A 23,010-nucleotide genomic window follows, 5' to 3' on the forward strand; every position below is an offset into this window, starting at 1 on the left:
AAATCATACTTGGCCAGGTTGTAAATCTTTGGGTAAGAGCAAGTCAGAACAGTTGTCTTAAAACACCATCTGCACAGAGCAGACTCCAGCCTGGCTCAACAGGGGCTGAGCTGGATGTTCTCTTCCCCTGCTTCCCAAAACAGCAGACAAAAGAGCCAAGTCTTGGGATGTCATCACTCCCACGATCCTGCTGCTTCTGGTACCAGCACAACATGAACAGGCTGCAGAAAATATGGGCAGTGGACATCTGGGAGAAGACAAATCAGAGGGAATACTGAGTGGGAAAAGCTGGAAGCCACTAACTGCAAATGAGGACCTGATGCTGGGATGAGGACATTACCTGAGGAGGACTCAGGCATGGAATTTGTGAGAGAGATGCAGGCTGGAAGGGTCACCATGACATGGTGAAGTCCATAAAAATCACAGAATGGGTTGAGTTGGAAGGGATCTCAAAGACAATCTAGTTCCACCCCTGCTGCCATGAGCAGGGACAACTTCCACTCAACCAGGTTGCTCAGAGTCCTATCCAACCCACTGAACACTTCCAGTGATGGTGTATCAAGGACAGGGATAGAAATAGGAATGTAGGGCTTGGTACTGATACATGGAGCACAGGACAAAGCACAGGACTGTCACAGGGAAAAACTAAGAAAAAAACAGGAAGAAGATGCCATGCTCAAAGAACCAGAGACCACTCTGCAGGAACTGGAATGGAAACAGGTTCCTCCATCAATGAAGTATGTCATGTTCCTGTAAGGGTTCAGTCCTCCTCAAACAGTTCACACCTGAAGGCATTTATCTGCTCTTCCATTTGTTCTATTTCAATTACAGGAAACATAGATCAAATCTGTCAGGGCACTGAAGTATTCATTACTACAAAGTTGCAATACATAGATGCAAATACTTGGATCAAAGGGCAGATCCCTGAGAGAAAAATCCTGAACACTTAAAAACTACTGCAGTGCCTGGTGTAGAGATCACGTCAGTATCACACAGACAGCTCCAACACCAAAAAGTCTTAATTTCTTCACTTCCATACAAACAACAATGGACTTTTTAAAATTACTATTATTTTATTTTTTAATTCATCTAGGTGTTTAATTCAATACCAGGATCTTAGTACGGTTTGCTTCCAGCCAGGTCTGGTGGCCATTAGCTCCACAGATGAACACTTGTACTCACCATCCTAAGCTGCATCCACTGCCTCCTGGACCACATGGTCAGACAAGGGAACAGGACACTGAGAAACACATCTTGCATGCATGGCTTGTTTATACACACAGTTTTACTGGTTTCACACAATGTGCCATCTTAAGTGAGTTCAGCCTACAAAAGCTAAATGCTAAACAAACAACAGTTTTGTTTAAAATAAGACTAATTCCAGTCTATTTAAAACCCATTAGGAACGGGTTAAATTTAAGAACTTTGCCGAACCATTCCACACTGTCTCCTGGCTTGAAAAGGTGGAAATATACATGCAGGCAAATCCACAAGCAAGTCAGTTTTTGCTGGCATCCTTTGGTAAAGAGAAACAGGGCAAATGCTCAGATGCTGAAGTACTTGCAACCACAAAAATGGAAGTCAACTCCTAAAGTTTAACTGCAAACAAGATGTGGACAACATAAAGAGGTCCAAAAACAGTTATAAGTGCCCAGACAGAAAAACAAAAAAAGAAGAAAAAAAAGAAATTTAGTTCCCAGGAGACTACTGGCAGAGGAGAGGCCTTGTTAAGGCATTGTTAATTTGTTATTTTTACCAAGTAAACTATAATAATTCCAGATATGCTATGTTCAACGAAAAAGTGAGGTACTTTAAAGAAAAATAAAAGCATTCACTTTGCTTTTTATTTTGTTTGTTTGAATATTAATTTGTTTTTAAAGTCACAGTTCTAAGAGTTTTTTATGGCTGAAAGTCAGAACATGAACATACAAAAAAGTCTTTAAAGGACTGGAGTCTTCCTGTACTTCGTTGCTACAATCTACAGCCTATACACCAGAGAGACAGCAAAAATCTTACCAAAACCAGGAATGCTTTAATAATAAATAAAAGCTTTACTGTTGGGAAATGTTTACACCACAAGAAGTTGTGTATTTTTAGTTGTAATGTTGAACATCTCTTCAACGTGGGGATGTTTGCCTCAGAGAACCCTTAGCACTGATGCACTGCTGACAAAGGGACCCATTTGCTTAAGCATCACCAAACCCACCTTCACCTTCCAGCACATATACACAGGGGCTCTCGGGACTGTGATAAGACCGGTCCAGGTAAAACAGATAGCAGAGCTCAAAATAAGTTGATTTGGATTCATTTGGACAGGGAAGCAACCGCCTTGCCCTGCCTTCCCCTAACATGACATTTATTAACATGTTCTGCATGAGAATGGGTGAAGCACACCTGGTTTCTGTGTCGTTTTGAAGGACTTTTTAAACACAGAGGCAAAAGGCAGCAATATACTGAAGTGGGAATGTGGACTTCATCCAAGGTCCTCAGGCACTGCTGCTGAGGGGCAGGCACAGCAATGATGGGGACACGTGGGACACGCAGAGGAGAGCACAAGCTGCACTCCTGGGTCACCAAGCCTCTAATAAATCTTCCCCCACAACAGCCAGAAAGGATGTGTTAGGAAGGATGAGCCCATATGGTATCAGACCGTGGTTATCCATCTTGGACAACCTCAGCGCTGATAAGGCTATTGTCAAATTGCATGGGTTAAGTACCCTTAAATGGGAGCATGATGCTTGTGTGGATTACGCGGGGAAGAAAGATGTTTAACAGTGCCTATAAACGATGCAGATTCCACTATTACTGACTGAAGCTGAAATGTGTTCTCTGAATTACACACCACTATTTCACATACCTTCTTTCAGGTGGTTACAATTTATTTTGTTTGTATGTTTGCTTTTCCCTGGCTACCTTTAAAAGCTTATTGCTGATTTTCTACTCTTGCATCAAAAAACACCCTGCAAACACTGTTATAAGACCATAACTAAGCATCTGCAACTTATAAAACATTTAAAAGCTTTACATTTAACCTATCTATTGGCAATAAAACATACTCCAACACAAATGCACTATTTGAGACAGATGTTTGAAATATGAATGAATGTTTGAATATTCAGTTTTAAACACTCATGATAAAAGAAGCTGCAGAGACATGCCATTGATCTAATACTTGTTTTCACATTCCTTAGGGCTATGCATGAAGCATAATGGGATTTCTATGTTACTAAACAACAAAAGGTGTAAAAATGCCTTTTCAGTTGCAAACTTTGTTCATTTATTCCTGTGGCAAAAGAATGCAAATCTTAAGTCATTTTTTGTGCACTGACATCAAGTCTTTCTCACACAAAAAGTTCCTTAAAGAAGAAAGTTCAGAATAAAGTCATGCTTCCTCCCCCACATGTCCCTTAGAAAAAATAAAAAATATAAATAAATAGAGAGAAAGAAAAGAGAGAAGAAATTTCACTTAACCCAATTGTACCTGCCAGCTAAAAGCAAAGGCTACTAAAGTGACTCCAAGCTTCTAGGGATATATGTCGGTAAGAAACATGGGTTTGCAAGGTCCAAGCAAAATATTTGCATGGTTAAGCCTTCAGTATAACCATTGCCTGAATTTCTGCCCCAGACCTGGAGTGAAGTGACAGACACTCCACAGAGAGAGATGGCAAAACAACTCTACATGAAGGCTAATGATAACTGGTGGCTTTTAAACATGAGCAAGAAGTCACTCTTTAAAAAGCAACATTTCCTGCTAATGCCTCTAATTTTATGGGGTGGGGGGGTGGGGTTCAACCTTTATTTGTAGAATGGAAGAGGAGGGGGTTTTGTTGTGGTGGTTTTTTTACGCTATGAAATTGCAGATATTTAAAATTAATACTAAAGCAGGAACTGAAAGAATGGGGTGGTGGGATGCATTTTCAAGGAGTGTAGGGAAACAGTGTTAATGTCAGAATCAATCCTTGAGCTATGAATAACTTAACTTCAAAGCTGATGCTACTGTCTGAGCACCCTATGTCTTCAAGGAAGATAAAGCCACATATGTAGTCAAACCAATGTTTAATTCAGATTACGCAGAACAATACAGAAACTTGACTGGAGCCAATTAAACTAAGCTTTCTCTGACTGATAAAAATGCCATTTCACATCCTTTCTGCACACAGCAAGGAGCAGTTTGAGTGTGTTACAATTCTGAACCCACATTTATTGGCCTAAGACATTTTCATACTTAACGTATCAACACCAGAATTTCAATTATGACATTTGACATTCTTCTCCTTTCAAAATGGGAAGAACTTTACCAAGAACAAATTCCCATAAGCCTGTATTGATTATGCAGAGGTACAGAGAATACTTTCCAATGAAAAATGCCACTTCTGTAGGAAATCACTAAAAAAGCTGGTGTTTGGAAAATGCAAGATACTTTGCTCAGGCACTGTGCATATATGCAAGTGCTTCTCTCCTACCAGTCTCACTACTGTAATTCAAGGAACATAGACAAATCCAGGTGCTGTTCTTGCCCACGGCCAGATTTTGTGGAATTTGTGATGCCTGATGTGAGAGTTCACCCAGAGCCCACCAAACACAAACAAGGACAGTTGTCTCCCAGCTCATGTCTTCATGGAGTAACCACACCACAAGAAGGTGCAATCAAACAGCTGATCTGCCCAAACCCAAAACATTTATGTTTGACTTAGAAGCGTGTAATGAAACATTTCAGACTTCAAAATTAAGTACTGTGACTACGTTGAGTCACGTCTTTTCGGAATAACAGTTGCTGGTACTGATAGTGAAAATGAAAGCATCCAAATCCAAGAATTTACAGTTAACCTAACAAACATTTTGGGATCTGATTCCAAGACAGTCAAAAACTGCATACGTAACTGATGGGTGACTATACAAATTGGCACAGCTACACAGCAAGACAGACTGGTCACAAAGCAGTTAGGGGGAAATGACAGCATCTGAAACAAGGAAAAAAGCCCCTTCATTCCTGCAAGAAAGAAGCCAGAAGATTATACTATTGATTATGTTCAGCTGCAAGTCTTTCACACAGCCCTATTTCTAAAGAGCTGGCCTCAGTGCTCCTTTTCAGTTCCCTGTGCCTCAAATCCCCACCTGCAAATCAAAGCAATTTCATCCCTGTCCTACACCTTGCCCACCTGTCTATGTAACTGCAAACTCCTTGGGGTAAAAGACGTGCAAGGCAAGGCCTCACACTGGTGTGGTAGCCTTTACCAGTGAAAAATACAAATAAAAACTGTGATGTAGGATGTAGTGAAAGTCTGTGAGCAACCCTTGGAGGGGAGCAGTGGTTTGAAAGCAGCGGTATCACCTTCACTCTAAGCTTTGCCATTGGTATCAGACAAATGGCATGCAAGCAATGTTAACTGCCGGCAGTAAACTTCAGTAGTAGGCAGGAGTGGAAGGAGAGAACAACTGAGCTACTTTCAAGAAATTCTGTGATTTTCCAGCTAACGGTGCAGCTGCAAAGCTGAAGAGTCCAGGCTGGATTATGTAATAAGAGAAAGCCCATTTTACGGGCAGGCGACGTATTTCAAAACACAGCGGTGAGCTTCCTTTGGTATTTCTTCTTCCTTCACTCTCATCTCCTTTTTATTAAAGCTTTAAACCCACACCCTTGACACCATTTCCAGGGACAAAGTCTGTGCTGGCCACCGCTCACTCCTCTGCCAAACACAGCACCCGGTCATGCAGATGCCCGGGCTCCCTCTCCTTGGCACACACAAGCCAAAAGAGAGATTAACAAAGAGGAGAGGAGGGTTTCCTAAGAGCTCTTCATAATAGACAGTGTCTGACTCTATACAGAGGGATAAAAGGAGAACGATAAACTCTGTTGTTGTCAAGAAAGAGGAGAGCGCTTAAAAAGCCTTTGAAATAAGAAATTTCCCCTCTCATCAGTATCCTCTTGACTGCTAAACTGTCTCCATTGTCCCTTACCTGAATGGTGATCAGCAATGCATGATTAGCCAAGAGTCATCAGCTGTAAGGAACAACACCATGTGAAACCTCCGCGAGAACGAAAGGCAGCTCTCCCAAGGACCTGTCCACCTCGTGGAGGAAAATGAAGGAACGGCAGGGCATGACAGCTTCATTTGTCTTGCCTGTTTTGGCAAAGGGTATAAGACTTGCCATCCCCCATATTGGGTTTACTTAGCATCCCATCTCTGAAAGGAATCAGGGTTGAACGTGGAGGTGCCAGGAACCCCACTGCCACACAGGCTCCCACCCTGCAATCCTTAGTGACATTTTTGTTTAGATCCTCAAGAATGAGGGTCACTAGTCTTTCCAGTCTGGTTGCTTACTGTCCTGTCCTCAAAATAGCTGCACTGCAACCAAGAATTTTCCTCTTCGGAAAGTGTGTTGTACATTCTGGTCACATGTTGATCTTGAGTTTCAAATAAGGAACGTGCCTAACAGCCTCCTGAGCACAGTCAGAGCACATGGAGTTAAAGACCACCAAAAGTCAGCTTCAATGCCGCAGACAAACAGGGACAATTTTATCTTAGTTTCTCCTTCCGGATATTTCACCTGCGATACTTTAACATCGCTATTTAACCTGATTGCATGAGGAAGAGCTTTCCAGAGCTGTCTGACATGCAGAGATGGTTCACTAACAAAACTTCATGTAAATAAAGATCATGAAACAGTCGAGGCTGAGTTTCCTTAGTCACTCTCTGAAGACCAGCAATTCAGGACACAGACACTTCACTCTTCTCCAACAACTGTTTATTTTAAAAGATGCTTTGTTGAGGCAGAGGAACTATAGGAACAGTATTTTAGAAGACAGAAAGGAGCATGCAGCGTTTAAGTAAAACAAAGCAGAAATTAATACAGTCTAACTTTTTGTGTGTGGTCATTTTCCTAAAGAAAACTGTTATCAGGGCAATTCTCTGAGCAACAAAGACATAACAAAGACATCACATGAAATGCCATTTGCACAAATAATTACACTAATTTAGATATTAGTCTTCCATGGCATCACAAGGGAGTCTTCACTTTTTGAGCACATGCAATTCCCATTAACAATAATGAGAGCTACTCACATATTCAGATGGACAGTAGATCTCTTGGGAATCTCTGCATTCGTCATACCTTGTCTAGGGAAACAACAAAAACATAACAAAGGCAGACCCTAAATCGAGAAGGGTTCAACCACTGAACTGCCATGCCTGAGTCTCAGCATTTCTCATCACTTATTGCTCCCCCAGCTCCATAGGAAACAGTGCTGTGGTGTGCTACTCATCATGCTCCTGAACAACACATCCCTGCCTCAAACTCTCCCTGGAGCTGCTCTTGCTCCAGACTACACCACCAGGCAACACTACATCTCCTCCACATTGAGGGGGAGTGAGAATCACTTATGAGGAACCCTGTTTCTCAAATTCAACTTAGTGGCTCAGACCCAGATTTTCAGATAGGTTTTACTTTGGACCTTTCCAAATTTTGTGCTTGATAACAAATACCACACGGCAACCAGCTAGTTTTTTCAGCTATGGGCTATGTCAATCAGTATCATCGTCCCTCGGTGTTGTCACTGCCTCGAGAACTGATATATGCAAAGAAGAGCAGAAGTGCTAATGCTTTTCCACACAAGTGTGGCAGCCAAATCACACCGAGGCTGTACGAGCAGGTATCTTAACCCCTTCTTTTCCTCCACCTCTCCAGCTCCGTCACAACTGTAGAGTGCAAATCAAACTGCTGTTCACAGCTATGCTGGTGGGGAAAATGCATTCCCATGTGCTGTACAAGTCTCATTCCTGCTTATAATTCAGCAGAAGCTCCAACAGAAAGAAGGTGTTGAAACAGAGAAGTGGCCATCAGAAGTTTGGAGCTCTATATCCAGTTTTCCTGTTGGGAATGAAACCTTTTTCACGAGTGTCTCAGACTCCAAAACAATGACTGCACTACTTCTCAATCCTTTAGAGGAAATTCTGTGAAGGTAGACAGTCTTTATGAAGGACATTTAGAAAGCTTGTTAGCCTTGTGTGTCTACACTAGGCGTTTTGTCATATCCTTTACGTCTCTCCAGTTCCTTGCTTTCATTTCACACCCAAATCCTAGTGACTTCTCACAGGCTGATGGAGAGCACTCTCTCCTCAGCAATCAAGTTGAGCAGTAAACTTCCTACGACTTAACCAAATCAACCGAATTTCAATAGGAAGTGAAACACTTCTGTTACTGTCCTTTACATAGTTACAGCCTGAACCTCACAAACTATTATAAGATTATCACACTTAATTTTTCATTTTTATTACAAGCCTCTCTGTTCAGTAGATAGAAACATCACTGACTTCCATGGCTGCATGTCCCTACCCAAACCACATCCCTCCCTACAAATGCCTTCTGGGATGTGCAGCACTGCTTTGTGCCCTAAGAAGTCCTTCACTTACATAAACTGCTAATCTAAATATATAATTTTCTGTGGCCAATAATGGTTGATAAATTGTGTTTCCTTTATTTGTACCATTCCACAGTCATTATGAGACTTGGTAAAGAACTTTCTCCAGACCAAAGTTAAGCCAGATCCATGCTGCTTCAAAGTGCTGATTCAGCCTCCTGGTTGTTTATCACTCAGAGGAAAACACCATTGTGTAACCAAAGAGAATATTAGAGGAGGACACTCCAAAGACAAAGAGAAGTAACATTTAAAAAACCAAACCAAACCTACTTAGCTTCTCTTTTAGTAGTTATCACAAAAGCAGAGCTTACTTTAAAAAAAATTATTTCAGAGAAAAACCGCTTCCAAGATCACGATGCCATATTAAATTCTTTCCCAAGCTCAATAAACTATGACTTATAAAACTTGTAAAGTACTTACTAGACTCTTGACAGCTCCACATGTGTCTGTGGCAAGAAGAATGGAACCTTTTGCTAAACATCTGCTAAATCTTGTGTCTTGGCTAGAACGATTCTACCCGATAGCAACACACTGTCTTAATGCTTGCTGACTGCGGTCTGGGACTGTGATGGAATCTGTTTTGCTTCATGAAAACACAGCGCTTTATCACTGCCTGCATTTGCACAGCCATTTCCAGTAATATTGCATAATGGCACATCTCTGAGGGCAGCTGCACCTCAACAGTGGCACATATTTCAGCCCATGATTAACACATACAGCTGCCCCATCCTTGTGAGCATAACAGATAAAAAAATACAGGTTTTAAACATTATTTTTTAAAAACAAGTATTTTTTCCATTGAGTCAACTCAATGCCATTTATAATAAATAAGCATTTTCCCCCTTTGCATCTCTGTACAGCTATATTACTATGCAGATAGTAGTCTCTTGGGTTGGACTGATTTTTGACAATAATTTCTTTCCCCCTATTGTAAAGCCTTTTATTTTCTGAGACTATCCTCAACGTAGTAAAATATTACATATAACCTGAGTTTAACTTACAGTACAACAAGGCTCATATAGTCTTTCTGACTTGCTGTTTAGCATGTAGTGCACCATAAACATTATTCCCTGTATACCACAAGTAGCTTCCCTTACTGGGATGGATTTTTTTTGAAACTGGAAAGTCAACTTAAAAACCCAGTCAAGGAGACCATTCAGAAAACTAACCACTATACCACCATGTTTATCCCACACCTCCCTCTTCTCCAATGGCAAGAGGATAGAAAGACAAAAAGCATGTCTGCATTCTCACAAGACAAAAAAAAAAAACTTCCACATCTTAAAAACAAAATGCTATGGCAATCTGGGAACTCCAGCGCATTGGAAGATGAAAGATCAATCGTTCTGTGAACGTCACACATGTTGTTGTTATTATCTCTAAGAGGAGGACCCCATTGTGCTAAATACTAGCACACAGACTAACAGGCAAATCCTGCCCCAGAGGCCCCATAACCCAAGATAAAAGCAGTATTGTTGTCCCTTTTTATAAAGGGGAAGTGGGACACCAGAAGGTTCAGTGACTTCAACAAGTTACTCAATGAAATGGTAGATCTAAGAATTGAACCCGTATCCAAGTCTCCATCCCATGACTTAATCCAGACATTGCTGCTCCAAATCACTTTTAGTTGAGCAGCAACATCTAAGCTTTAAATTGATACTCATGATTATTTCTACTTATTTAACGACAAGGCAAAATATTCGATCTGTTGTTCATTTCCCCATTCATTTTAGATTCCCATAAGATTCATATTTAAGCAGATGTTCAAAAGATACCACACAACCACAAAAAAAACCCAACCCTAGTCAATTCACTTTGCAGTCAATTCCTAGAACACATTGAGTACATTCATAAGTGGAATACTTTAGCCCTACCTTTGTATTTAATTTTGTAGGCCAGTGCCAAAGATTAGACAGGGGCTGGGATTGGAATGGGGAAAAACCTGGACTAGGTAAGGGCTGGAATCGGGAATGGGGAAAAACCTAGAATAGATTGGGGCCAGAATCTGGAATGGGGAAAAATCCAGATTGGATCTGGCCCAGGATCTGGAATGGGCAAAAATGGCTATCCCAACCAGAAGGTTGAAATTCCTGCTTAATTTCACAGTATGAAATAAATGGTGGAATCACACACATACTAAGTTACCTAAGCATTTATCCATTTAATATCTGAACCTAAATCAATATTTCAAGAGTCTTGAAAATGTTTTCCTCTTTTGGGAAACTGGAGACAAAAGTACTCTAAGACTTAGAGTGAAGAAGGATACAAATTTTTCAAAGGTACCCAGAACAACATTAGACTTTCTAAGCCTAACTAATGTGAGAGCAAACTCACTAATGTAGAGCAGCTGAAGAGCTGTTGGAACCACGACCTTTAGAAGCATTAACCCCGAGTCTAATAGAAAAGCTGAGGTAGAAGACATTTGCACAGCAACAAGACTAGACAGAAAGATGCACCCTGGGGAACCATGAAGCTTGTGCAGGATAAAGAAAATGAAAACTTGTAATGAAGTTCCAACACTTTGGGATGGGGGAAGAGCAACAGTCTCGCCAAACTGGATAGCTCTACTAGGCTGGAAAACGTCCTTTCTCATAATCCAAGAATTGCCTGAATCGCAGCAAGTTCTTCCAATTATTAAAAAAAAATACTTGCAGACTGAATTCTATTCCCATCCAATGGGCTGTGCATACCTTCATGAGACAGCAATCAAATATGATTTGTTCTCAGTATGCAAGAAGGGATTTGGTTTTGGCCCTGTTTTAAGAGAACTAGCTATAAAAGGTCAGAAGTGTTGGAGGAGAGAGCAGGGTTCTCCGAGCAGAGCAGACTGCTACTGCCTTAACCTGGAGGTCACCACAGTGACCAGAGCAAAACACTCACGCAATTCCTTAGAGAATTGATTTTCATTTATCCCTCTGGAGCAGAGACTGGGAAGTGCCTCCCACTGCACCTCTAGGGATCTAGTAGAATATGAGACACAGAAACTGAGATTGCACTGAACATTTTGAAAGTGTACGTAAGTAGACTGCTCTTCCCACTGGTGGCATCAAGCCACTCACCTAACCCAAGTTTTAAATCACTGAGCTGTATTTATTGATTTTAAAGTGCATTTTTTAGGAAGAAAAAAGTACATAGAGCTTCCTAATGTTGCCAGATGCTGTATCTGGCAAATTGGGAATAGTAAAACTATTTTGGATTACTGAAACTGTACAGGACAATTTCCCTATTAATGTCTGACATTTCAACTTGGTCTGTTCTGACAACTTTCTGGCTTTTCAGCAAGAAACTCTAAACTAAATATTTTGAGACACTACTTCGAGAAAATTAAGTTTGCAGAGTTTTTCTTTGGAGAGGCCTTTTTTGAAAAAAAAAAAAAAATTAAAAAACCCAAACCCACAAACTCTAATATAGGTTTGTTTTCTCCTCCTCAAAAATTAGAACATTTTCTTGTTAGATGGCTTCAAAGACTAGCAAATATATTTCTGAGAAATTCTGAGTAACTCTAGAGAGTAGTACTAGAAAAATCAACCTCCCTACACACATTTCTATACAGTATCAGCATCCCATATAACAATCTTAATCCCCCACTGAATGAAAGTGCAGATGAAAATTAACAGACATTTCTGCCGATACATTCTCTTTCTCCAGGGAATTCTGCACCAGCTCGAAGTCTGCCTTCATTGCTGCATTGCTTCAGTTATTATCTAGATAGCAACATGCAATTTTTTCATTACTAAGCTTAAGAGAAAGATCATTCATCTCTCCCAGTATTCTCTTGGTTAATAAATCATCTAGTATTTAGGAGGAAAAAAATAAAACAGAAGAGAAACATTGTATTCTCCCAGGAAAAGTCAGATCTGGGACACTATGTTAGGAAAAAATAATTGGTCCCATTATTATCATTGTCTCTAGCTTTACACTTAAGGGAGAAACATGTCTGAATAGCTGGTTACATCAGTAATGCAGATAGAGGAGAAATTCCCACAGTGTGAGTAAGTCTTCACACACTTAGAGAACGTGACCACACACAATACACATTAGAGTGCAGAAGAACAAAGCAACCTCAGGAAGTGTCCCTGATTGTTTTCGGCTGATTAAGGACATATGCCAACAAGCCTCTAGTTGCTGAGGGAAGCTTTGCAACTGGGGTAGCTCAAATTTATGTAATGCAATTAAAGATATCGAATTGTTTGGGTCCATATAAAACTCACATTCAGAACAATGTAAGGTGCAAATTTAAGGCAATTCTGTTGTTTCAGACCAGTTCAGCCCAGGGACAGCTTTATCTTTCCAGTTAAAAGAACAGGGAAGAGATTAAAAGTCAGTTTGGCTAATGTAAATAGCTGATTTACATTAATATCAGCCATTTGGTTTGGAATCAGAATACACAGACTTCAACTAGTGACAGCAGTTTTGGAAAACAGCATTAAGGCAGTATGAACATCAGGTCTTGGAGCAAAGATGCTGCCTCTTTTTTTTGCTGAAGTCATCACACAAAGATTTAAGTCTTTTTGGACAAAATAAACCACTGAAAGCTGCACTGAGGTTAGCAGGAATTTGCCAGGTTAGTGCTCTTTCCAGCAGAGCAGGAAAATTGCCCATTTCAGGTGTGGAGCAGGAACAGTCATCCTCACTCCCAGACTTCCATGGGCTCTTCAGTGGGGTGAAGCATGCAGTGTCTGGGCATTGCTGATGTTGGTATCACCTCACAGCTCATCAGCAGGGGAAGTTTTAACTTAACATCTTAGTGTCAGGCCAGGAGTTCCGAGGAAGGCTTTGGGAACAGCTCACCCACCCAAGAGCCGCTCACTTCTCCCAAGTCAGCCAGCCTAACAAATAGGTATTACATTTCCCTACAAATCATTCAGACTTCTGTAGGGAAGCATTAAAAAAAAAAAGCCACAGTAGTTTTAAATAAACTAAACATAGTACTTGGAGAAAAATGTAAGGCTTCCTGTAAATTAAACTGAACCTTTTTACATAATAGATTGCTCACAGCTATTTGTAAGGAAGTGACAAAGCTGCTGCAGATCTTAAGATACTATAGCGAGGTTCACAGATGCGCTTATGTAAATATTTTCTGACAACTCAGCTGCTACTGAAAACATTTTTGAAGTTATCAAAAAGAATTTAAAGTATTTTCCAGTCTAGTCATTAACGTTTTATTTGCAAAAAGGCACCACCAGAACTGCTAAGCGAAACAATTGCTTCTACAGAATGCACAAGCTCAGACAGCTGAGCATTTAAATAAGCCACCAAAATCCGAGCCCCAGCACTGCTGACAGAGGAAAGTCCACTCCCAGCTTGCTGCCCCAAGCCAACAAGAAGCAGGTTTTTCTATTCCGAGTGATCGCACTCCACAGCCCTCATGCAGGCCACACATCACTCAGGAAGCACTCTCATTGCATACACCACACAAGATGCCCCCTCACACTCTGAGCTGGCTGGGCAGCTGAGCCAGGACAGGTTTCCCATTCCTTAGGCTGCCAGAGATAACACTATGCCAGCTTAGCCAGTGCAGTTTGCATTGTATGGCGAGTCAGAGCCTGGCCAGGCCTGGAATTAGCAACCTGAAAAAAACAGACAGAAGCTTTACCTCAAAGCCATTATCTATTTCTTGGCATTGCAAAGCAGGAATACTGCATGGCCTGGCAGTAGTCTATTAACATATGTATTTTATCTACTGTCACATATGCATTGCCATTTAGCTGCAGTTTCTTTCGGAGCTTATTTTTCTCTCCAGACATTTAAACTGCATAATATTTTTTGCTGTTAAGAATATACAAGAAAACATTTATTAAGTGAAGACTATACAAATTAGAGACAACTAAGAGCAGCCCATTAGTGGTTTGTTATCTCTCTAGCAATCCCCCAGGAATCACTAGTGGACTCACTAGATCTTATTAGATTCTCTATTTGGGTCTCAGGTTTGAGACAAAAAGCTTTGTGAAGACATGTCCACAGACAGCTTTCCCTACTGGGTACACATCCAAGTCACCTCAAGCATGCAAGACAAAACATATTACTGCTAAGGTCAGCAGGAATTCACATTACTAATAGGAGCTTCACTATTGCTCTGTTTCAGGTGATAGATACAACTTGGTGCTTGAGGCTTGATACCAGCGGCTTGGGTCTTGTCCAAATAACACTCCCTTTGAGGGGGAGGGCAGTGGGCATTTAAGGACAAAGGATAGGACAAACCCTCACTGTTGGGAAAGATCAGGTGATAGCAGATTACCAGGAGACCACGTCTGAGGTACAGAAACTGCTTGGCAGCTCCTCAACCATGTAATTCATTCCTCTTCTCAGAGCTGCACAGGGCAGATCTCACAGTAGAATGGATCTTCAGGGCAATCTGCTTTCAGAGTTCAATACTGCATCACTAGGGATGCTTAGAGAAGTGTAAAAGACAACTGGGCATATTTACAGCACCATCTCCTGACCAAAGTACCCAATTAAAAATCATAGATTACAGCAAAAAATTGACAGTTAAATCAAGTTACCTATTTTTGTGTGTGTGTGTACTCTCATACCAACCCCATACAGAAATTTCTGCAAGTTCCTGTTATTCTAATAGAATTAATTAATGCCTTTTTACTTGATTCCTTTTAATTGTTGTTTGATTTCCCTGTATGGGTGAGAAGTATTTATAGGACCATTCACTGCACCAACAGATGAGGCAGGTCACACAATCCTGGGGAGATGAAACAGATTCCAGAGGAAAAGCCACATTCAAAGTCGGGAATGGTCCATCCTGGAGCACACTCTCTCCTGCCTATGAAAAGGAGCATAGGGAGCTTAACCCTACAAACACCTCCATAGGTTTTCCCTCAGTTGTCTGGACGTGCACATGTAAGTTTGAGAGCTCTGGCAGCTATGATAATTATTTTCTATAAAGGGTCATCTTTATGTGCTATAGAGCTTCAGTAGCAACCACTGCATTGGACGTAAGTCCAACTTTGCCCACACAGCTGGGGTAAAATCTTGATGTTACTGAAGTCCAGAACAAAACAGCCACTGACTTCAGCGGTGCCTGAAATTCACACTAGTTTTTAAGGGTTCTCATTTTTGTCTGGCAAGATTTCAACCCTTTTTAATTCCCAGAAGCTCAACCACAAATCCCTCTTCTCCTCCCACGCAGCTGCGCTGAAATTCCCCAAGCTCCTCTAAGACAGCAGCAGAACAAGGCTCCTTGGGAAGACACAGGGCTTTGCTTGCAAGAGATCTCCACCTCCTCCAACCATCTCCCAGCTCCAGAAAGCCAATCTGTAAAAGTCTTCAAATTGATTGAGAACAGACACACTCTGAGTTTACCCCTTCCCTCTCAAGCAGCTCACTCGCTTTTCCTGGGACACAGTAAAAGGGAGCACAGACCTGGCACAGGCAGGACTACTGAGCCATGTAAGCACAGCCCAGAGTCTGGGGGACAGCAAAGGACACAGCACTGGGCTAAGCCACCTGCAGAAGTCCCATGAAGTCACAGCACTAGGATCTAACTCCGAGCCTGCCCCTGCCCCAGTGTTTGTTTTTAAAGAAAACAGACGTTAAAAACCAGATAAAACAAAACTGCAGTGACAAGAACAAAATAAATCAAGTGTTGTCCAGCCAAAAAATTAAGAACCCTGCTTTTTGGTGTTCCCAAGTGTCTTTCAGATACAAGGCTTATCCCAACCATCTGGCCATCAAACACAGAGACAAGACAGGAACAGCCTACCAGAAGGATAGATGTCAGAGAGCAACAAAGCAGCCTTTAACAGGACAAATAAAAGGATAAATGCAGCCTCCTGAGAAGAAAGGATCACTGTGATTGGAAGGAGAAAGGAATTAAAAAGTTGAGGGTGGTTTTCAGACTAGGAGCTTACAAATACCAATCCACCAGCCATCCACAGGCTTTGGCACATTCATTTTAGGCTCCTTTGACAAAATCTGGTAGTCCCAGCAGTGTGAACAATTGGCACATGGCATTGGATCATGGGCACAGCACTACCAGCAGGAGCAACAGAGCCTGAGAAAGTGATGACACATTTGGTGTAGCGTGACTGAGACATTGCACAGGTTATGGCAGCGGTCAGCTTATTGAAGTGTCAAACACAGTGTTAGCAGGTAGGTCATGGAGGAGTTAAACCCTCATTTCACAAAAGCTTGCCATGAGTTTCATGCTCAAACACTCCCTCCTAGCCAGCCTTCAAGGTATGGAGGACTCTATGTAGCTCAGTCTGGCAGAAAAATCAAAATTTCTGGGGCTGTTTTATTTCTCACCAATCTCATTACTTTTTACTCACAGTGCAGTAAAGCATAAAGAGGTTTTGGTCAGGAACTGGAGCCATTAAGCACTAAATACTCTTACACTCACGCTGGAAGATGACAGCCCTTGACCCAAGCACTTATGTCCCTAATATAAGACAGTCACAGAGTCTTTCTTGAAGCCCAGAGATTCCTCAGGGAGAAGAAGAGATGAGATGATTTCATGGTTAAAATGCCCAGGCAGCACATATTGTGATACACAAGGACCAACTCTTAACTATTTTGTCCCAATCAGAACAGACCTTCCAGAACAATGCAGTGTTAAGCAATATAGTCCAGCTGGGCACTGTCAGGAATTCTTCACCCTGTAAGAGTTCAGGACAACACTGCGCCCCCTCTGGGCTCTAGCCCCTCACTGTCCCTATATTACATCAAGGGCCATTTGTTGGCGTGCCCTTGCTTCATCCTGAGCCATACACAGGAGAAAAAGGAATTTTCTGTCCCTTGAAGGATTTCACAAGGAATCTCACCCGGCAGTACTGATGCCTGGTTAGGGTCAGTCAGCTTGGATCTTGCCGTTTACTATTATTAACCATGTGATAGATCCTCTGCAAAACTTTTAACAGCTTTTGCTACACATCTTAAGGCCCCCATCACAGAACAGCATTCAGTTGGGAGGTGCCATCACACTAATACAACAGGACAGCAAAACTCATTCTGTTTGAGGCAGACAAAAGTCTAAAATACAAAGTGCTTCCAAAGACAGACCACGCAGCAGCTCCCAGGGGTGAGATGGGGCACTGGGGCCCTTTTTGAGACACAACTCAGTCTGCAGGAGCAAGGGTGAGAGTCCCCAGCGTCTTTCCACAGCAGCATCATAAACAGCTCTCCATGGTCTCTGCAGTAGCAGAGAGCAGAGTTGCCTCAGGAAAAACCTGATACAAGCATGATCTAACATGCAGACCCACAAGCCCTGGGCTCTGGTTTCCTAATCTGGCCCCATCACCTCCCTGTCAGCAGAGGACAACCCACTAGCCCTGTAGACCCATCCTCTGAGCAGCCTTCTCTTGGGTCCCCAAGGTGCCTCCTACTTTTCCCCATTTGGTAGGATCTCAGAGCAGCTGTGCCACAACTGAGGAGGTGATTAGGCCCTTACTGAACCCTCTGCAGGCTGCTGCCATTGATGTGCCCCACAAATGTATTCCACTTCACTTACCAAAACCATACAGGAGCTACAAAAGAGGGAGACATCTTTCAATAGCTCCTAAAATGACTTTTGCTCCTTTCCCTAAAAAGCTGCAACATAAATTAGGGCAGAATTGGGCTGCTGAGGGAAGCTCCTTTGTCCCTGTTATGTTAGAAGAGAAAAATAATTGTTGGCTTTCCATCAGCCAGCAGGAACAACTGCTGTGGTGCAATGCCAAAAGGATTTGCACCTCTCTGTACTTCTTTGTGGACAGCTATGATCTGCTGTTCTCCAAGTCAGTGTTTCTTTATTATGGCATGTATCAAAAGAGCACTATTGTTTAGAATATGCTCCTTATTTCACATTGGAAAGGGAAAATGATAGGAACACAGGGGCTCAAAGTTTGGAAGATGAAAAGGAAAACACAATACAGTCGTCTTTGAGCTTACGAGCCTCTGACATGTCACAACTGTAAGCACTGTATCATCTCCCTGGTATACCTCATGAACCACTTCCACTTCAAAAATAAAAATAAAGCACCAGGTTTCTTTATGTTCTTGACAAAATCTGTGGTGCCTGGTATTGAGCTGTGCCACATTATTTCCCTTGCAGGTGACCTGGGAGGGGTTTTTAGAAAATTGATTTCTGTTTATTTTCATATGTTTCTTTACAATGGATAAATAAAGTCTGAAGGACTCTCACCTCCCTCAAAATCTCCTTCTGTTCTCACTCACTGCCCTCAAACTACTTCATTTCTCAATAGCATCAGGAACACTGAATATAGTCTCATCCCACTATGTTGACTGGTCTCACACACATATTGTGATTTTCAGAGATAAAGTAAGTGCTAGGAACATCAGATCAAAATCTATCTTTTCCTCCCAGTATTTCCCTCAGTATTACATTTGACAAACAAGCTAAAGGGCCACAGCTTTGACATCTCCTGCCCAGCCACCTGAAGTAACAACATGCAGAGCTTTGTGCAGGGGCTGCCCCACTGTGAGCTGCAAAGTCTTGCCACACTGGCCTATGGGCAAAGCAGCTACTGTCACATGGAGCTTTGTACCAGCCCATATATCCAGCTTTTCAACAGCCTGAATTACCTCAGGTAGGGTACTAGACACTACACAACAAACCTATCAGTTTTCACTGGGAGTGGTAGAATCAGTATCTGGCTGCCTTCGATTCATTTCAGATGTGTTTAAGCTTCAGCAATCACACTCAGTACACTAACCTAAAAACATCCAGAAATCAGAAATTTTGCAACTTCTAGATTTCACCTGGACCTTAAATATTCTTGTAACTGTATGAGTAGTACTGGCTTTCTCTCTATCAGGAGCCTTAGAAAGATGAGCTCTGAATGCACAGACCAAGCCACAGACCATCACAATAGCCTGGGTTTCACTCTAGTACAGCACACAGGACTTCTCCAAATCTCATCCTGCTCCAAATCCAATAGCAACAGGATGAGCACATTTTGAGTGCTCCACCTTTTGTAGCAGGTTTTTAGATAAAAACATTCTGCCTTGATAGTAAAATTTCTGGTGGCAATTAAATCACCATATTCTTCGGCAAGCAATTCCAATGTTATCCACTCCTAAAGTGAAAGATGTACCTTTTTGAACCTCTGCATTCCTACCTTGAGGAATTGGACTGTATTGTCTTTCTTTAGAAGATCAAAGAGACCTTTATTATGACATACCTGCTCCCATGTAAGTAAGGGCAAACCCTGAGCATCCAACAGGCTCTTAATTTGCTTGATTAAGAGGTGCCTTCCCTGCTCTGGACCCAGTGCAGTGCCATTCTTAGAGGGCAAGCACCAGTGCTGGGCAGCATTACAGCAAAAGCTAATTCAGTAATCCCATTCCCAATAAACAGCCACTGGCTGCTAACCCTTTCTGAGCACCAAAAACATTCAAAGACCTGAGTCATTAAGTCAGAACTTTGTTTCCATACACAAGAGCAGAGAGGTAGTGGGATTTACTGAGTTGGGAGGAACACACAAATCCTGGGTCCTGATCTCAGTTTCCTCAGTGACTGGCACCTCTACTCCTCTCATTTCTCCTGGAGATGAACAAGTCATAGAATCAATTGGGTTGGAAAAGATCTCCAAGATCATCAAATCCAACCCTCATGATCACTTGAACCTGCTGGCTGTCCGTGTTGTCAGTACACCTTTGGATGTCACCCTCCCACAGGAACCAAGCTGTCCACATCCAGTCTGTGCATTGCCCCCCATTCTGCCACCATGCCCAGATGTTGCATCACGGAGCTTCCACTCCCTGGCCTTCTCCCAAAGATAAGTTATTCATCAGGCAGCGCCAGCCCTCCTCACTCTGGTTTTCAGGGGCAGCTGCTGCCTCTCATTATGGGTTTACCCTTGGCCTTACCAGCAATGAACGGGGAACTCCGAGGCACAGCCCCACTTGCCCCTCGTGCCCCAGGAAGCAGAAGGCAGGGAGCTGCAGCAGAGTGGGGTCTCCTTGCTGCTGGGTCACCAGCCCAGGGCTGCCAACCAAGCACGGCAGGACTCCCTGGGGTGACTGGCTGAAGGAGTTCCGAGAGCCAGAACAAAGCCCAGAGCACTAACTATCTAACTGGTAATTACTTTCTGGTGAAGACTGAAAAATGGGTCATTAAAACCATATTAAACTGTTTTCATTAATACAAAAACCTGATTTACATTTTTTTTCCCACAGAGCCATTATGTTCCAAATGCACTGCACGGATGATTTGTTTAATCACAACCACATGGAACAGCAATTTTAAGGGCTTATGACAATCACTTTTTTAACCAGGAAACCTGGTTTGCAATAATTGTCATGTTTTCTGTTAGCCACCCTTCCCATTGCTGTCATAAACCTGCTCCTTTCTAAACACTCTGCCCTCCTAGTTACACATAAAAGCAGCACAATCCACTGATACAATTAATAACATTGAATATTTAGGTCAACGTCAGTTCTATTAATTTTATCTCTTAAAGACTTGCACATTTTCTAAACAAGTCTAGCCCTTTGGGGGGTTAAACTGTAATTTGCAGTCTGGTTGTGAGTCCCTATCACATAATAGATCAATTAGGTTGAACACTCTAGTATATTAATCTTATTCACACATAGTAAAGGCAAATATGGCTAATTACTGTATTACAATAGTGCCTACTTTTTGCAAATATGTATTAAGGAAAAGGGGAGTTTATTATATTGAACTATCAAATAAAATTATCTTGATATTAAACTGACAGCAAAGATGAATGCCTGTATTAATCCATCTTATTTTTCCTAAATCAATATCCATTGGAAGACCTGTTTGTCATTACGAATGTGTTGGATCTGTAGAAGAGGCTTTCTTAGCAAAAAGTCAGCATTTCCACTTTAACCATGGCTTCTCTGCCATGGCATTCTGTGAAACAGTAGTGAGACTTCTCTCACCACATCTATCAGCTTTATTTTTGTACTTTCAAGTTATGAACTAACAGTAGGATTTCAGTGACTCCAGAGAAATGCAGGTAGTGATCCAAGCCTAATGTCTGTGCCTCTATCTGCAAACTCGCACGGCCAGAGGGCCTGTCTCTATGATGAAATTAATTGAATTCAATTTTTAAACTACCAAGTTAATCAAGATTGGCACAACATCTAACTGGCCAGTGGAAACAAGGAAAAGTCATGGTCAGCATTAAGTTTACCCCAGGCAAGCTGAGGTGAGCCTGAGCAGGATTTGTCTTTGTCTGCATTCACTAATTAGCAGGTACCAGCTAATTCATCCATGGGCTTGTAATAAAATGGGGCAAAAAAGTACTGTAAGAAGTCATCTAGTGTGCCTTGAGGCACCATAAAAAATGAGTTTAGATGTGACTAAATATCCTAACTGAGACCTAATTCTATTCTTTGTTCTGCCACTGGTCTGCTGTGTGACCAAATCACTTCTCTTTCCCCACTGTGGTGGTTTCCAAAGCCCCTGTCTCTTTTAGTTCCCACTTAAGACCACAGAAGGCAGGAATTCCCCCTCCCACACACATGGCATCCAGCATAACAGGAGCTGGTGCTCTCGGCATTAGTGTAGTCAAACGTTACACACTATTAGTAGCGAAGACCGGGTGCAAATTAAGAGGATGGCTGTGCTTAGTGCTTCCTTAATGTTTTGCACATTTGAATTTTCCAGCAATAGCTCACAAGCTGTGAATTTGCTAAAGTGGAAACTAGGCCAATAAAGACAGAAATCTAAATACTTGGGCTGCTGCAGCAGAAGTCTTGTATGAAACACCTGACAAAACCAGAGATTAATTTGCCCACATAACAGACAGTAAATTCAACAAAAGTATGTTACTTTGAACAAAAGAGAAAAAGAGGTGCAATTTCCTCTACCCTGCTGCAGCATATGGAACAGCTTGGACCTGAGGATCATTCCAGAGGACACAACTGAAAGCAGGTTCCTCAGCTTTTTTAAAAACACGCAAGTGTTTATGCTAAGCACCTACTCATCCCAGAAGCCAGTCACTCCAAAGCAGTCCCTCACCACATGAAACATGTTGGCATGTGATTATTTATACATTTCCACATACATGCACACTCCCACATACAGGAAAGAGGCTGAGCCATGGAGGATGCAGGAGCCAAAATGTTGATTTCCTGCCTTGGGTTGACATCATTGGTTTACTATTTGCTATTGGAAACTTCCTTGCTTGGAACCATTTTCCAGACTTCTTGCATCTCTTCTCTGCAAGACTTGGGAAGATAGACTATTCTCAGGTGATCCACAAAATAAAATGTTCCATAATTGATTCTGCTAAGAGCTTACACAGCTGCAGGCATTATAAATTATTATTATTTCTGCCTTGAAAACTGTTATTACATTTGTCTTTTCCATGGCTAGAACTGTTCCCAGCTAGAGTTGCTTCACACATGTAGCTGTTCCATAAGCAAATCTTGTTTCTTAAGTGGGTCATCAAAGGTCAAGAACACTTTTTTTCCTTCTCAGTCCATGGGCCTCTAACTTCAAATCCTCTCTGGCACTTTTTTAACTGCCAAATTAAAGAAATTCATGGCCAGAGACATCCAGATGTTTGTTACAAAAGATCCAGAATGCAAGGAAAAATACAAAAAAAATTCCCATTTTCTTACAGAAGAATCAGATTACCTCTGTGCTCAATTTACCAGAAGTCAGT

The sequence above is a fragment of the Pithys albifrons genome, chromosome 14 (genome assembly GCF_047495875.1).
Source record: "Pithys albifrons albifrons isolate INPA30051 chromosome 14, PitAlb_v1, whole genome shotgun sequence".
NCBI classification, from domain to species: domain Eukaryota; kingdom Metazoa; phylum Chordata; class Aves; order Passeriformes; family Thamnophilidae; genus Pithys; species Pithys albifrons.